Source organism: Scyliorhinus torazame, chromosome 4, assembly GCF_047496885.1.
Source record: "Scyliorhinus torazame isolate Kashiwa2021f chromosome 4, sScyTor2.1, whole genome shotgun sequence".
NCBI lineage: Eukaryota > Metazoa > Chordata > Chondrichthyes > Carcharhiniformes > Scyliorhinidae > Scyliorhinus > Scyliorhinus torazame.
The window spans coordinates 52,753,492-52,770,448 of record NC_092710.1 but is presented as its reverse complement, the minus strand read 5'-3'; the positions used below and the strand labels follow the sequence as shown (position 1 = coordinate 52,770,448).

The following is a 16,957-nucleotide window of genomic DNA, read 5'->3' as shown; positions in this document are numbered from 1 at the left end:
GTTACTTCACTCGATGAGCTTACTTGCGTTCACTCTCTGCCACAACAAACAACAGATGACACGCTTTATTCCCTCTCTCAAAATACAATCTGTATCTCTGCAACTTCCCACTGATATCTCAGCGAACTAAACGTAATCTTCAATGACTTGAAGTCCCAGTGCATGTCCCTGGGTAACAACAGTTGTCACATCACAGGTCATTGGTAAAATGCGAGTCCACGTTGAAGAATTTGAGAAAGGAAGCCGAAGGGAGGCTGCCGGTCTGCTTGCGAGGGAAATGTGCTGGAGAGGCTGAATGACCAGTGAAGGAAATTCAAAAGATACAATATGAGACTTTGACGTGAGCTATGAGAATATTTTTATAATGGGCCCTGGTAGCTCAGTCGGTAGAGCATCAGACATTTAATTTGAGGGTCCATGGTTTAAGTCCCTGTCAGGGTTTTGATTTTGGCTCAAGGCGTTTGCTTCCCAATGAACGGTCGGAAATAAAAATAAAGAATGCAGGATGCTTCATGGAAAGTGGAAGAACCGTGACAACGTCGTGTTTGCCAAATTGCAACAGCCGTCCAGAATTTTCAAGAATTTTTGCTAGATTTTCAGTTGATGTAAAAACTCTCTCCTGGTCTTGTCCAGCATTATACCACTGTAGTTTTCTGGCCATGTATAATAATTTCCCATTTCGCAAAATATTTCCTGTTTGTATACTTCTTTCCTGCAGAACAGCTTTGAAATTAATAACTTTCAGAATAACTGCAATTTTTACAGTGTCAAAAGCCCAGTGCCGATGAATATTTTAATTTCCACTCTCAAAGTCAGCAGGAGAAATCAACAATACTGATGTTTAATCAAAACAATTGAAATCTGTTCCACACTTGCAAGCCTATCTTGCAGATTGGTGCTGTGGCTTAGATGGTTAAAGTGCCTGCCTTCTAAACAGGAGGTCTGTAGTTCAAATCTCAGCAGTGCCTTTGAACATTCAGGTCACAGCATGTAGCCTGTGAAGAATGCTCCTCATTCAATGGTGCACACAGGAAATGGTGACAACGTTTCTGTGGTGCTGATCTTCAACATTGCTTTCCCTTGATTTATTTCAAACTTCCATAACTCCCACTTTTCACGCAGCTTCCATTTTCCTCATCGACTCCATTGCATGTAACCTCGCTTCAGCTCTGAATAAGGATCACACGGATTTGAAACATTAACTTTGTGTCTGGCTCCACAGACATCCTCAAATTTTATGAGCTTTAATCCAATCATTTTTTGTTTCTCATGCACATTCACAACATGTGCAGTATTTTCCTTTGAATGCATGACAGGATTGAGCTCAGGAAATCCAGTAGGAACATTCTGAATGTCTGTCAGCGATGTCTGTGGGCAAAGATTGAATGATTAAATGATTTACTCTGATGAAGAGTGACGCAGCCTCGAAACGTTCGCTCGGTTCTCTCTTCACAGATGCTGCCAGACTCACTGAGATTTTCCATCATTTCCTGTTTTTTTTCAGATTTCACATCTGCAGTAATTTGCCTTTTTATTGGACGATATATGTTGCTGCATGTCAGCAAGAATGATTTGGGCGGGATAAAGGATGGGGCGTTTTCCATGAAGATGTGGTGTTGACAGATCTATTTACACCCTGAAAATTTGCGATTTGCATAATTTGTTACTTTTCTAGATGAGCTTACTTGCGTTCACACTCTGCCAAATTGCAACAGCCGTCCAGAATTTTCAAGAATTTTTGCTAGATTTTCTGTGAATGTAAAAACTCTCTCCTGGTCTTATCCAGCTTTATTCCCTCTCTCAAAATACAATCTGTATCTCTGCAGCTTCCCACTGATATCTCAGCGAACTAGTGTAATCTTCAATGTCTTGAAGTCCCAGTGCATGTCCCTGGGTAACAACAGTTGTCACATCACAGGTCATTGGTAAAATGCGAGTCCAAGTTGAAGAATTTGAGAAAGTAAGCTGAAGGGAGGCTGCCGGTCTGCTTGCGAGGGAAATGAGCTGGAGAGGCTGAATGACCAGTGAAGGAAATTCAAAAGATACAATATGAGACTTTCAACTGAACTATGAGAACATTTTTGGATTGGGCCCTGGTAGCTCAGTCGGTAGAGCATCAGACTTTTAATCTGAGGGTCCAGGGTTCAAGTCCCTGTCAGGGTTTTGTTTTTGGCTCAAGGCGTTTGCTTCACAATGAACGGTCGGAAATAAATATAAAGAACGCAGGATGCTTCAAGGAAAGTGGAAGAACCGTGACAACGTCGTGTTTGCCAAATTGCAACAGCCGTCCAGAATTTTCAAGAATTTTTGCTAGATTTTCTGTGAATGTAAAAACTCTCTCCTGGTCTTATCCAGCATTATACCACTGTAGTTTTCTGGCCATGTTTAATCACTTCCCAATTCGCAAAATATTTCCTGTTTGTATACTTCTTTCCTGCAGACCTGATTTTAAATTAATAACTTTCAGAAATAACTGCAATTTTTACAGTTTCAAAAGGCCAGTGCTGATGAATATTTTAGTTTGCACTCTCAAAGTCAGCAGGAGAAATCAACAATACTGATGTTTAATCAAAACAATTGAAATCTGTTCTAAACTTGCAAAGCTGTCTTGCAGATTGGTGCTGTGGCTTAGATGGTTAAAGTGCCTGTCTTGTAAACAGGAGATCCTGAGTTCAACTCTCAGCAGTACCTTTATACATTCAGGTCAAAGTACGTAGCCTGTGAAGGATGCTCTTCATTTAATGGTGGACACAGGAAATGTTGACAACATTTCTGTGGTACTGACCTTCAACATTGCTTTCCCTTGATTTATGTCAAACTTGATTCAAACTTCCATATCTCCCACTTTTCATGCAACTTCCATTTTCCTCATCTACTCCATTGCATGTAACCTCGCTTCAGCTCTGAATAAGGATCACACGGATTTGAAATATTAACTTTGTGTCTGGCTCCACAGACATCCTCTAATTTTCTGAGCTTTAATCCAATCATATTTAGCTTCTCATGCAGGTTCACAACATCTGCAGTATTTTCCTTTGAATGCACGACAGGATTGACCTCAGGAAATCCAGTCGGAACATTTTGAATGTCTGTCAGCGATGTCTGTGAGCAAAGATTGAATGATTAAATGATTTACTCTGATGAAGAGTGATCCAGCCTCGAAACGTTAGCTCGGTTCTCTCTTCACAGATGCTGCCAGACCCACTGAGATTTTCCATCATTTCCTGTTTTTTTTCAGATTTCACATCTGCAGTCATTTGCGTTTTTATTGGACGATATATGTTGCTGCATGCTAGCAAGAACGATTCGGGCGGCATAAAGGATGGGGCGTTTTCCATGAAGATGTGGCGTTGACAGATCTATTTACACCCTGAAATTTGCGATTTGCATAATTTGCTACTTTACTAGATGAGCTTACTTGCGTTCACTCTCTGCCACAACAAACACCAGATGACACCCTTTATTCCCTCTCTTAAAATACAATCTGTATCTCTGTAGCTTCCCACTCATATCTCAGAGAACTAACCTTACTCTTCAATGTCTTGAAGTCCCAGTGCATTGTCCCTGCGCAACAACAGTTGCCACATCGCAAGTCATTGGGAAAATGCGTGTCCAAGTTGAAGAATTTCGGAAAGGAAACCAAAGGGAGGCTGCCGGTCTGCTTGTGACGAATGTGATATAAAATAGTTACTTTAGAGATATTAGTTAATGTAATGTAGAAATAAGCCACTTTGATACTGGCAAGTAGAGACAAAGGATTTTAGACCGCATGGAAAAAAGCAGGAAGAGGTGTGTCTATGAGAGTGATGCTGCATTGATAGGGGCCGGAGAAAGGGATTGGAAGTGAGCCAATCAGAATAGATCAAACAAGTCAGGAGGGACATAGGATGACCTATGGGTGTCGAGTATGTGAAACTTGATGCCATTTGAATGTATCAGTACTGATCTCTTTGTGTGGGACCTTCACTTAGCTCCCGGGGCTGCAGAGAGCAACATGTTATCTGTATCACTGTGGGCTAGGTAGCTTGCAAGCTGAATAAAATAACTAATGTTATACCTGCAAATCCATCTTGACTTTTATTGAGGCCAGACTGACGGATAAAGACATTTGGGATTCAACATTTGGTGCCGAAAACCTTGATTTCTCAGGGCGATCCTGGTTTCAACTGCGAAATCAGAATTAGACTGATTATGAACAGGAGGATGGGGAACGAGGGCCCTCAATGTAGAACTGGAAAATGACCGCACATTGATTGTTCCCCTCTTCTTATCATCTGATTAGTCTGGTCACTCGCGGTTGGCACAGAAAGACCGCCTCGACGAAATCACAGGTCAGTCTGGGGATTAGCATTTTAATTGATGGGATTTCATTTGTGAGTTAATCGGCTGGGGTAGGCTATATTGTTGATGGGACATTTAAAACTATAAATGGTTCAACTTCATTTGTGAGTTAATTTGGCTGGGTAGGCTATATTGTTGATGGGACATTTAAAACTATAAATGGTTCAACTTCATTTGTGAGTTAATTCGGTTGGGTTCGATTAAGAGAGGTCGATGCGACATTTGAAATTGAAAATGGTTCACCTCCATGTGTGTGTGTGTTAAAAATATAGTTGATTAAGCTAAAATTGTCTCCTTGGACTGTAGTGGCGAAAAACGCAGTTCCGAGGACTAGTTGAGATTATGGGGAATTCCTTGGATAGCACAAATGATCCAGGCATGCGACTGCAAATATTATGTGATAAGTATCCGGACAAAGTGAAGGATTTTAGAAAATTGTCAGCACAGTTAAGAACTAAAATGGGAGATGAATGGCCACTAGGGGGCACCAAAGACCTAGAAATGGTTAAGAAAATCCAGGGACAAATTTGGAGAAAAAATCAAAGTATGAAAGCTAAAGAATTAATTGGATTATGGAGGCAATATTGTCAAGAGAAAAGAGATAAGATTATGTTGTCTAGCTGGCAGGACAATGCCCTTAAAATGGGGATTCCAATTAGTGAACAGGGTAACCTAAAAACATTACAGATCTTGAAAAACGAATGTGCATTTAAAAAAGAGCAAGTAGAGACAGGAAAGACGCGGGCCAAACAAGAGATGAGCTACGTAGTTCAATGGCTGGCCTTGAATTGACAGAAAAAGAAAAATTCAATAATTTGGAAAAGTCAATAAAAGTTCCGTCTGCACCTGTAGCATGGTCTGCGCTCATTCCAGAACCACCAGAGTACAATAATATATACCCAGTCATTGCTCCCCAGATTCCAAATATGCCAGAAACTCAAGCCCTTTTGGATGATAGTGTGGGTGATAGTGTGGGTCCTGATTTACCAACTTCACGACCAGAAGAGCAAAAGGAACTCTGTCCCACAAGCCCAGTTAGCTCGAGGACAAGATCTCGGACAGCGAGAGAGGGGCTTGACCCTCACCAGAAACAATTAAGCATATCACCTAAGTCTCTCCAAACTAAGGAGAAACCACAAGATTCGGGAACAAAGGAAGCTGAAACAACTTCTTTTGAAGAGAAAGAACACCCCCTAGTGACAGCGAGAGACGTTGAAGTCTTGGAACAACCAGGGGAAATAGCTAGAGTGCCCCCTGGTGACATTCGGAGACAGTTACCGATTAGGAAGATGCGAAACCCCGACGCAGTGACTGCGGGAGCGAACCCCACGATAGACGTTTACTTCCCATGGACACCCAGTGAGATGATGGCTATTATGGCTACAATCCCAGATAGAAAAAAATCTCCTGCTGCCTTTGTGGATTCCTTGAGAACTACCATCTCAATTTATCAAGCTGATTCAAGGGACCTCTGGGCCCTAGTCCAGCAGATTTTAACCCCAGCAGAGTACCGCAATTATCTTAACCACCTGAATTATGCTAGTCATGCCGCACTTCAGCAGGCCTATGCGTTAGACGACGATAGAAGGACACAGATCTTGAATGCGTTGAATACACATTTCAAAGGCCCATAAATCTTTCTGTTCTCTTAGACCTAAAACCTAAGAAGACTGAAGAGCCAGAGGAATTTCTGGAGCGTTTTAATGAAATCTACCGGGGGCAGTCAGGCGATTTGCTGTATCAAAATGGTCAGAAGTCCCCTCAATATTGTGCTATGTTAATGCATTGCCTACCACCTTTTGTGGTTACTGCTGTGAAATGTAATAACATGAATTGGACAGAGAACGACCCTTCCCAGATGGCAAGGGTAGTCAGATTTTATTGGAAGGAGGGTGTAGGCCAAGAAGGAGGCTCAGTTACAAAGCTTAAGACTGAGTATGTAATGAAAAAGGATGATTGGCGATCCCAACAAGCGGCAGAAATGGTAGTTTACCAGCAGGAGCCCCAATATAGTGACTTTGGGTGGGTGGATCAGCGAAGAGGAGGATACCAAACCCACCCAAAGGGACCCTCACCCCATTTTTATGGCCCACCGAACAAATCAACAGCTCTACAACCGCAGCCCCCTCTGAGGGGCCATTGGTCTACTGGAAGAAGAGGACGGGGCAGAAATAGAGGGAGCAATGCATGTTTTAATTGCGGCCGTGTAGATCACTGGCAACAGGGATGCCCCTTTAAAAGACAGGCAGTAGAAGGAGATTATCCGACCCAAAGGCGAGGGTACCCACCAAGGGGAGGACAGACGAGATACACTGACTTCTCCCAGGAAAACCCTTTCCCAACACAGGATTGACGAGCTAATTTAGCCATAAGGACTCTCCAATCGGACAGGGAACCTATTATCTCTCTGCAGATAGGAGATCAACATCACTCATTTGTAATCGACACCGGGGCAGCCATGTCTTCTGTGCAATCAGCACTTAAATTACCATTATCCGACCACACGCAGCAATTGTCAGGGTTCCAAGGACAGGTGTGTGAGTATCCTATTTCTGAACCTGTGACAGTCACTTACGAGAATAAGTCTGCAGAGCATCAGTTTGTAGTGACTACTGAATTGGACTGTAACTTGTTGGCCCGAGATTTACTGTGTATCTTGCAGCTACAGCTAGAATGCGGAGATGAGGGGGTAACGGTTACATCATGGAGGATGAGACAACAGTGCTATATTTCTATCACCCCCCAGTGGTGGACGTTAGACGTTGAACAGTCACTGCATCACGTTACCCTGGCCTATGACAGAACTGGACGAAACAGGGAGTTGGAGGACAAATACCGGCCATTACTTGAGACCGAATGGCCAGTCAAGGTTACAGCCACAGTCACTGGAAAAGAAGGTACAGCCGATTTTGTTGCAATATCACCACATTTATGGCCACAGTCAGCTTCGGTAAGCCCTCATATTACACGTCAGGTCCGTGACCAGTACCATGCCAGGGATATGGGGCGAATGGTCAGGAGGGCGGTGGATCATTCAGATCCAACAGACTACGCACTTCAAGTCATGCCGGACGGCACTACCATAAAATATTTTGAGGTCCCTGAAACGATTAACACTCGACTGCAGCATCACAGGGGACATGATGTGTTGGAATATGTCAATCCACAGGTCTGGGCGGAATACCCATCACAAGTGGGAAAGACAAATGTTACACCTATTAAGGTGATGATTAAGGATCATGTAAAGCTACCTTCCATTCGACAATACCCCCTGAAATCTCAAGCTGCTCCATCAATAGATAAATTAATTCAACAGCTGTTGAAACAGGGTATTTTGGTCCCTTGCCAATCAGAATGTAACACCCCCATACTTGCTGTGCCTAAACCAGCCAAACCAGACCAGTACCGATTAGTACAGGATTTACGTTCAATTAATGCCATCGCATAGCCATTACATGCTCTCGTCCCTAACCCTGCCCACATACTGGCTCAAATTCCAGCTCAAGCCCGGGTCTTCGCCGTAATTGACCTTCAGCACGCCTTCTTTGCCCTCCCACTTGCGACTGAAAGTCAATATTTGTTTGCCTTCACTTACAATGGACAGCAGTATACCTGGACCCGACTGCCACAGGGGTTCGTCAATTCACCTACACTCTTCTCCAGATGTCTGCAGACCCAACTCCAGGCCTTGACATTGGAGCATGGTTCCACTCTGGTGCAGTATGTAGATGACATATTGGTGGCAAGTCCTGACGAGCCCAGTAATAGGGATGATGTGATCCAATTATTGAACCACCTATCCTCGTTGGGTTATGTTGTTTCACAAGCAAAGGTCTTGGTGGCTCAGAGAAAAGTTAAGTTCTTAGGAGTTTTACTTACAGCCACAGAAAGAAGTCTCGAACCCAGTAGTATTGAACCAATATGCCAATTCCCCGCCCCTACAATAGCCAAGGAGGTTCGTCATTGGCTGGGTATGATGAATTATTGTCGGCAGTGGATACCAAACATTGCTGTCTATACAAAGCTGCTGACGCCTTACACTCGTGAAGGGGGGAATTTTACTCTCACCACCGAGGCACTCGAGGCCTTCCGTTGCCTGAAGCAGGCCTTGCTACAAGCACCGGCCCTCGGTAGGCCCCTATACGACCGACCATTCCAGATATACTGTACTGTTCTGGAAGGATGTTCAACAGCGGTACTCACCCAGCAACATGGGGACAAGCACCGGCCCGTAGCATATTACTCTTCCAAACTCGACCCAGTGGCGTTGGGCCACCCTGTTTGCACCCAGATCTTGGCAGCGATATACAATAGTTTTCAGGCTGCTGCCAACATCACTCTCCAACAGGATATTACGGTGTATAGCTCCCACTCGGTAATCGCACTATTGGGGCAACTGCAGACTCAGCATCTTACCGCAGCTCGTCAGAATAGGTATGAGATATACCTTTTGAACAATCCACGTCTGACATTTAAATACTGTACCACTATCAATCCAGCCTGTTTTCTCAGTGGTCCCCCTGTCAATGAGGACGTGCCTGGTCACGACTGTTTAGCCTTGATTCAGGAAACTACAACAATAAGGGACGATCTGAGTGATATTCCGTTAGAACAACCTGACATGATTATGTATGTTGATGGCAGTGCATTAGTAAGCCCCACTGGCCGGAGACTGTCGGGTTATGCAATCATAGATCAGGATGGTCTGATTCTAGAAGCGGCAGCTTTCCAGACCCCTTACTCAGCACAACAAGCCGAACTTTTTGCCCTCACCCGTGCATGTATACTGGGGGGAGATCGCCGGGTAAATATCTACACTGACTCCCGATATGCTTTCGGGGTAGTTCATGACTTCAGACAACTCTGGAAGAATAGGGGATTCCTTACCTCGGCAGGCACAGAAATATCCAACCGGGGTTTAGTTAATGACCTACTGCAGGCCCTCCTTATGCCCGCGCAGATTTCCGTTATTAAATGCGCTGCCCACACGAATGGTACAACCCCAGTTGACGTTGGTAATGAACGAGCAGATTGTGCAGCGCGAACAGCCGCGCAAATTCAGCAAGTGATGGTGCCTAAGATGTTAAGTCAGACTAAACGATCTACTATAAATATGTCTGCTTCTGACAAGTCAATGCCAACCATCCAAGACGTCATAAGATTACAGGAGGACGCTCCTGAGAGTGATAAACAAATGTGGAAACGGTTAGGTTGTACATATGATTCTGTTTCCTCTTTATGGACCACGCCTGCACATCAGACTTGTATGTCTGATGTGCTGGCTTTATGGGTCATTGAATGTGTACACTTTGCAACTCATTGTGGGGCTCGAGGGACTAGTGATTTGTTGCTGGACACTTGGTGGCACCCTAAAATGCAGGGGTTGGCCCAAAGTATCAGTAATAGGTGTTTGATTTGTCAGCAATATAACACCGGAAAAGGTATCTCTTGTGGGAAGGGGCAAACCCTGTTGCCCAGTGGTCCCTTTGAGACGCTCCAAATGGATTACATTGAGTTGGAAAGGTGTCAATGTCATAAATATGTTTTGGTCATTGTGGATGTGTTCAGCAGATGGGTCGAGGCGTATCCGACTATCGATAATAAAGCTGCTACTGTGGTTAAAGTCTTGATGAGGGAAATCATTCCCCGGTACGGTATACCAGCTCAGTTAAGTTCTGATAATGGGCCTCATTTTATTGGACAAATTAACAAGGAGTTTTGCTCACAGTTGGGCATACGCCAGCAGTTACACTGTGCTTATAGACCGCAGGCGGCCGGGTTGGTTGAGAGACACAATCAGAGCCTCAAAACTAAATTGGCTAAATTAAGAGCAGACACGGGACTGACATGGCTTAAGTTGCTCCCTGTTGCCCTCTTCCAGCTGCGGGTTACACCTGCGGGACCGGCCCGGCTCTCTCCCGCCGAGATTCTTTATGGCAGGCCTCTTAGAACTCCCTGGAGCCTGCAGGTTCCCAGACTGGTTCAGTTTCATCAGATGACTGAAGAGATGACCACCTATGTTCTAGCCCTCACGCAAGTGCTCAAGGAACTCCATGGCCAGGTCCGCGCGGCTCACCAGCCATCGCCCCCAGTACCTAGCTCACTTTCAGTCCAGCCCGGTAGTTATGTCATGGTCAAAAATTGGACTAGGAAGGGGTCGGAGCCGCGATGGGACAGGCCCTTCCAAGTTCTCCTTACCACCCCCACAGCAGTTAAAGTGGAGGGGCGAAGTGCTTGGGTCCACCTAATTCACTGTAAATTGAGTCCATCTCCACTACTGTAAAAGGTCAGATACTAAACTGCCTCCCTTCTCCAGTGCTATTTTACAGGTGTGGAGCATGATGGAGTGGCTACGCATCGTCTGTCTGATATTTGGCCTCACTTCGCTTGGCGTGTTATTGGCGATGGACATGGAAAAGGGGAATATTATGTATCTGTGTAGCCCCAACCAATCTACAAGGTTACATCACCTCTGCAAAGGTGATGTTCTTCGCTGCCCCCATATACGAGGACATGGTATCGACTCATGGAAGGTCATCAAAGTTAAGGAGAATGCAGGAGTCATGAAGCAGTTGCACCGGTCCCGGCGATGAGAAGGGAACATTATGTGGACATTGCCTTGTTTTTGGAATACATGTAAATTCGATTTTGGATGTGTTAAGAGTGGTGCAATAAAGGTAAAATCAGGCCGTCAGGAGAGCGTAGGAAGAGGCTATGAGAAAGTGAAAGGGACTAGAGAGAGGATGGGGCGTATGAGAAGGGAAGTACAGCTAGAACGTAGGTTACCGGGAGATACACTTAAGTTAATTAAAGGCCAAACTGAGGAAAACCCGGGTAGTATGAATCTCTTCTACCAGATTTACCACCACTTGTATGGCCAGGGACGGGTTGTCTGCTACCCAAACCCCGCAGCGGTGTCTAGGTTATTTTCTGTTTCACCGCTTTGGGGCACTACCCAAACGGTGGTCCATTGTCAGCATTCCAAACCACTGCCCGAGCAAGTCACTCTTCCTTACGATCCGGATTCAGCACCACCGGCTATTTGCCTTCCCCTTCCTCGGGATAATTCCCATTCACAGTACGATAGGCTGCGACGGTGGAGGGCGTACATACCTAGCCACTTCACTCCCAATAGGGATTCCCGGTCGTACGAGAATTGCTTCAGCAGTGAAGGATACGGCTGTTTGCTGGTAGAGGTGGACACAAATATAACATGTCTGTTTCCCACCTGTACGGACAGGAGGTGCCATATCACCCAGGCGTCTGGCCAATGCGTTTGTTACAACACCACTTGCGTTCCATTGAACGCCGGCCTCCAGCTCCTTTGTGGCTGGGCGAATGTCTCTCATATCACTGTTGGGACTAGGGCTTTCCGCATTGCTAGGCGGCCCGAATGGGCGTTTCAAAGTTGGATAAACTGGGCTACTGGAGGGTCCTTACGCAACCGATATGCTGATTGTGATGCTAGCCTGCACACGGAGCAAGGATACTACTTTTTATTTAATGGTACAGCGACCAATGTTTTGTCACCTCCATTTCCCCGCCGAATTGCTATAGGGACTCTAGTCCCTACCACAGTCCCCTGCCCTTCGGCGTGGAACCTGCATAATCAGTTAGCACGCCGGGCAGTCTCTGCTGAATTTTGCGAGAACTGGAAAAAACCTCAGGATCTTGCACCCAACCGGGGCCACTCAGCCGGGTGGGGCATTCTGGGCGTATTGACACTGGGAGGTGTGGGGGGTTCCTTGGCTGTCAGTGATCGGAATTATTTTATTTGCGGCCTTACCATCTTGGGAAATGAAACCTTGGGAGCCCTCGGGGCAATAACCAAGGAGTTGTCTCAGCTACGGTTGTTTGCAATGCAGAACCGGTATGCTCTTGACTATCTTCTGGCCCGTGAGGGTGGGGTATGCGCCATAGTGCAGGGCAAGTGTATCGTGGGAGTTCAAGACTTGACCGCTAACATCACTAAATTTATGGATCGCATACGGGATCACTTGGACGGGATGCAGGATCCTGGCTCTTGGGGTAACTGGGGATTTGGAGGTTGGAAGGACTGGTTGATAAATATGGCCATGTATCGAGTGGTAGCTATCGGCTGCATCTTTGTGGGCCTGGCCATCCTTAAATGTGTGATGGGTAGAATGCGGGGTGCACTGGATCAGATCACCGCCCCAAAAAATTTAACTGTTAAAATCCATGAGGGTGAAGCAGATGAAGGGGGGCTAAGACAGGAATTGGAAATGCAGCGACAGGTCTTTTTAGATGAGGAACCGTAGCTATGGATTGGATAGTTCGGTTATCATGGAATGATAAAAGGAGGGAATGACGAATGTGATATAAAATAGTTACTTTAGAGATATTAGCTAATGTAATGTAGAAATAAGCCACTTTGATTCTGGCAAGTAGAGACAAAGGATTTTAGACCGCATGGAAAAAAGCAGGAAGAGGTGTGTCTATGAGAGTGATGTTGAATTGATAGGGGCCGGAGAAAGGGATTGGAAGTGAGCCAATCAGAATAGATCAAACAAGTCAGGAGGGACATAGGATGACCTATGGGTGTCGAGTATGTGAAACTTGATGCCATTTGAATGTATCAGTACTGATCTCTTTGTCTGGGACATTCACTTAGTTCCCGGGGCTGCAGAGAGCAACATGTTATCTGTATCACTGTGGACTAGGTAGCTTGCAAGCGGAATAAAATAACTAATGTTATACCTGCAAATCCATCTCGACTTTTATTGAGGCCAGACTGACGGATAAAGAAATTTGGGATTCAACATTTGCGAGGGAAATGAGCTGGAGAGGCTGAATTGCCAGTGAAGGAAATTCAAAAGATACAATATGAGACTTTGACGTGAGCTATGAGAGAACTGTTGAAATGGGCCCTGATAGCTCAGTCGGTAGAGCATCAGACTTTTAATCTGAGGGTTCTGGATTCAAGTCCCTGTCAGGGTATTGATTTTGGTTCAAGGCGTTTGCTTCCCAATGAACGGTTGGAAATAAAAATATAGAATGCAGGATGTTTTATGGAAAGTGGAAGAACCGTGACAACGTCGTGTTGGCCAAATTGCAACAGCCGTCCAGAATTTTGAAGAATTTTTGCTAGATTTTCAGTGAATGTAAAAACTCTCTCCTGGTCTTATCCAGCATTATACCACTGTAGTTTTCTGGCCATGTTTAATCACTTCCCAATTCACAAAATATTTCCTGTTTGTATACTTCTTTCCTGCAGAACTGCTTTTAAATTAATAACTTTCAGAAATAACTGCAATTTTTACAGTTTCAAAAGCCCAGTGCCGATGAATATTTTAGTTTGCACTCTCAAAATCAGCAGGAGAAATCAACAATACTGATGTTTAATCAAAACAATTGAAATCTGTTCTACACTTGCAAACATGCAATGCAGGTTGGTGCTGTGGTTTAGATGGTTAAAGCGCCTGTCTTGTAAACAGGTGATCCTGAGATCAAATCTCAACAATACATTTACACTTTCAGGTCAAAGTGTGTAGCCTGTGAAAAAGGCTTGTCATTTAATGGTGAACACAGAAAATGTTGACAACATTTCTGTGGTGCTGACCTTCAAGATTGCTTTTCCTTGATTTATGTCAAACTTGATTCAAACTCCCATATCTCCCACTTTTCACGCAACTTCCATTTTCCTCATCTACTCCATTGCATGTAACCTCGCTTCAGCTCTGAATAAGGATCACACGGATTTGAAACATTAACTTTGTGTCTGGCTCCACAGACATCCTCAAATTTTATGAGCTTTAATCTAATCATTTTTAGTTTCTCATGCACATTCACAACAGGTGCAGTATTTTCCTTTGAATGCACGACAGGATTGACCTCAGGAAATCCAGAAGGAACATTTTGAATGTCTGTCAGCGATGTCTGTGAGCAAAGATTGAATGATTAAATGATTTACTCTGATGAAGAGTGACGCAGCCTCGAAACGTTAGCTCGGTTCTCTCTTCACAGATGCTGCCAGACCCCCTGAGATTTTCCATAATTTCCTGTTTTTTTTCAAATTTCATAACTGCAGTAATTTGCCTTTTTATTGGACGATATATGTTGCTGCATGTCAGCAAGAACGATTTGGGCGGCATAAAGGATGGGTTGTTTTCTCTGAAGATGTGGCGTTGACAGATCTATTTGCACCCTGAAACTTAGCGATTTGCAGAATTTGCTACTTTACGAGATGAGCTTACTTGCGTTCACACTCTGCCACAACAAACAACAGATGACATGCTTTATTCCCTCTCTCATAATACAATCTGTATCTCTGCAGCTTCCCACTGATATCTCAGCGAACTAAACATAATCTTCAATGTCTTAAAGTCCCAGTGCATGTCCCTGGGTAACAACAGTTGTCACATCACAGGTCATTGGTAAAATGCGAGTCCAAGTTGAAGAATTTGAGAAAGAAAGCCGAAGGGAGGCTGCCGGTCTGCTTGCGAGTGAAATGAGCTGGAGAGGCTGAATTGCCAGTGAAGGAAATTCAAAAGATACAATATGAGACTTTGACGTGAGCTATGAGAGAACTGTTGAAATGGGCCCTGATAGCCCAGACGGTTGAGCATCAGGCTTTTAATCTGAAGCTTCAGGGTTCAAGTCCCTGGCAGGGCATTGATTTTGGTTTAAGGCGTTTGCTTCCCAATGAACGGTTGGAAATAAAAATAAAGAATGCAGGATGTTTGATGGAAAGTGGAAGAACCGTGACAACGTCGTGTTGGCCAAATTGCAACAGCCATCCAGAATTTTGAAGAATTTTTGCTAGATTTTCAGTGAATGTAAAAACTCTCTCCTGGTCTTATCCAGCATTATACCACTGTAGTTTTCTGGCCATGTTTAATCACTTCCCAATTCGCAAAATATTTCCTGTTTGTATACTTCTTTCCTGCAGAACTGCTTTTAAATTAATAACTTTCAGAAATAACTGCAATCTTTACAGTTTCCAAAGCCCAGTGCCGATGAATATGTTAATTTGCAATCTCAAAATCAGCAGGAGAAATCAACAATACTGATGTTTAATCAAAACAATTGAAATCTGTTCTACACTTTCAAAGCTGTCTTGCAGATTGGTGCTGTGGCTTAGATGGTTAAAGTGCCTGTCTTGTAAACAGGAGATCCTGAGTTCGAATCTCAAGAGTACCTTCATACATTCAGGTCAAAGCATTTAGCCTGTGAAGAATTCTCCTCATTTAATGGTGAACACAGAAAATGTTGACAACATTTCTGTGGTACTGACCTTCAAGGTTGCTTTCCCTTGTTTTATGTCACACTTGATTCAAACTTCCCTATCGCCCATTTTTCACGCAACTTCCATTTTCCTCATCTACTCCATTGCATGTAACCTCGCTTCAGCTCTGAATAAGGATCACACGGATTTGAAACATTAACTTTGTGTTTGGCTCCACAGACATCCTCAAATTTTATGAGCTTTAATCCAATCATTTTTAGTTTCTCATGCACATTCACAATATGTGCAGTATTTTCCTTTGAATGCACAACAGGATTGACCTCAGGAAATCCAGTAGGAACATTTTGAATGTTTGTCAGCGATGTCTGTGAGCAAAGATTGAATGATTAAATGATTTACTCTGATGAAGAGTGACCCAACTTCGAAACGTTAGCTCGGTTCTCTCTTCACAGATGCTGCCAGACCCACTGAGATTTTCCATCATTTCCTGTTTTAATTCAGATTTCACATCAGCAGTAATTTGCTTTTTTATTGGACGATATATGTTGCTGCATGTTAGCAAGAACGATTCGGGCGGGATAAATTGTTGGGCATTTTCCATGAAGATGTGGTGTTTACAGATCTATTGGCACCCTGAAATTTGCGATTTGCATAATTTGTTAGTTTTCTAGATGAGCTTACTTGCGTTCACACTCTGCCACAACAAACAACAGATGACACCCTTTATTCCCCCTCTTAAAATACAATCTGTAGCTCTGTCGCTTCCCACTCATATCTCAGCGAACTAACCGTAATCTTCAATGTCTTGAAGTCCCAGTGCATGTCCGTGGGCATCAACAGTTGCCACATCTCAAGTCATTGGTAAAATGCGAGTCCAAGTTGAAGAATTTGAGAAAGGAAACCAAAGGGATGCTGCCAGTCTGCTTGCGAGGGAAATGAGCTGGAGAGGCTGAATGACCAGTGAAGGAAATTCAAAAGATACAATATGAGACTTTGAAGTGAGCTATGAGCACATTTGCACATTGGGCCCTGGTAGCTCAGTTGATAGAGCATCAGGCTTTTAATTTGATGGTCCAGGGTTCAGGTCCCTGTCAGGGTTTTGATTTTGGCTCAAGGCGTTTGCTTCCCAATGAACGGTCGGAAATAAAAATAAAGAATGCAGGATGCTTTATGGAAAGTGGAAGAACCGTGACAACGTCGTGTTTGCCAAATTGCAACAGCCGTCCAGAATTTTCAAGAATTTTTGCTAGATTTTCAGTTGATGTTTAAACTCTCTCCTGGTCTTGTCCTGCATTTTACCACTATCGTTTTCTGGCCATGTTTAATCACTTACCAATTCGCAAAATATTTCCTGTTTGTATGCTCCTTTCCTGCAGAACTGCTTTTAAATTAATAACTTTCAGAAATAAC

The 16,957-nt window shown here is 44.0% G+C and overlaps 4 non-coding genes across 4 annotated transcripts; all 4 read left to right on the top strand.

The window, feature by feature from the left end:
• Positions 1-2,090: 2,090 nt before the first annotated feature.
• Positions 2,091-2,163, top strand: trnak-uuu (transfer RNA lysine (anticodon UUU)). The gene has a single exon. It is a non-coding gene; the product is annotated as a tRNA-Lys (tRNA).
• A 454-nt stretch (positions 2,164-2,617) lies between these two features.
• trnat-ugu (transfer RNA threonine (anticodon UGU)) lies at positions 2,618-2,691 on the top strand. Its single transcript has one exon. It is a non-coding gene; the product is annotated as a tRNA-Thr (tRNA).
• A 10,535-nt stretch (positions 2,692-13,226) lies between these two features.
• trnak-uuu (transfer RNA lysine (anticodon UUU)) lies at positions 13,227-13,299 on the top strand. The gene has a single exon. It is a non-coding gene; the product is annotated as a tRNA-Lys (tRNA).
• A 2,128-nt stretch (positions 13,300-15,427) lies between these two features.
• trnat-ugu (transfer RNA threonine (anticodon UGU)) lies at positions 15,428-15,501 on the top strand. Its single transcript has one exon. It is a non-coding gene; the product is annotated as a tRNA-Thr (tRNA).
• Positions 15,502-16,957: the final 1,456 nt, after the last annotated feature.